Below are 253 nucleotides of genomic sequence, written 5' to 3' on the forward strand. Positions count from 1 at the left end.
AGGACAGGCTGTTTTTCTGTCTGGAACTGAATGGGGTGAGATCCCAGTCTACGCTAGAAAAACCTCCCGGGAGAGGGGCGCCCATTGGTTCCATGGGGACCCCTCAACCTCGGCAGGAGAAACAAGAGAAACGGCGAACACAAGCGGCTCCTCATGGCATGAGCTGCCCGGGCCGCATTGGAATCCAGAACACGTCGTTCCGGAGGCGCGGGAGGGCCCAGCCTGCATACCTCAGCGGGGCCGGGCTCCCCCA

This window comes from Nestor notabilis, unplaced genomic scaffold (assembly GCF_000696875.1).
Source record: "Nestor notabilis isolate BGI_N333 unplaced genomic scaffold, ASM69687v1 scaffold30545, whole genome shotgun sequence".
NCBI lineage: Eukaryota > Metazoa > Chordata > Aves > Psittaciformes > Psittacidae > Nestor > Nestor notabilis.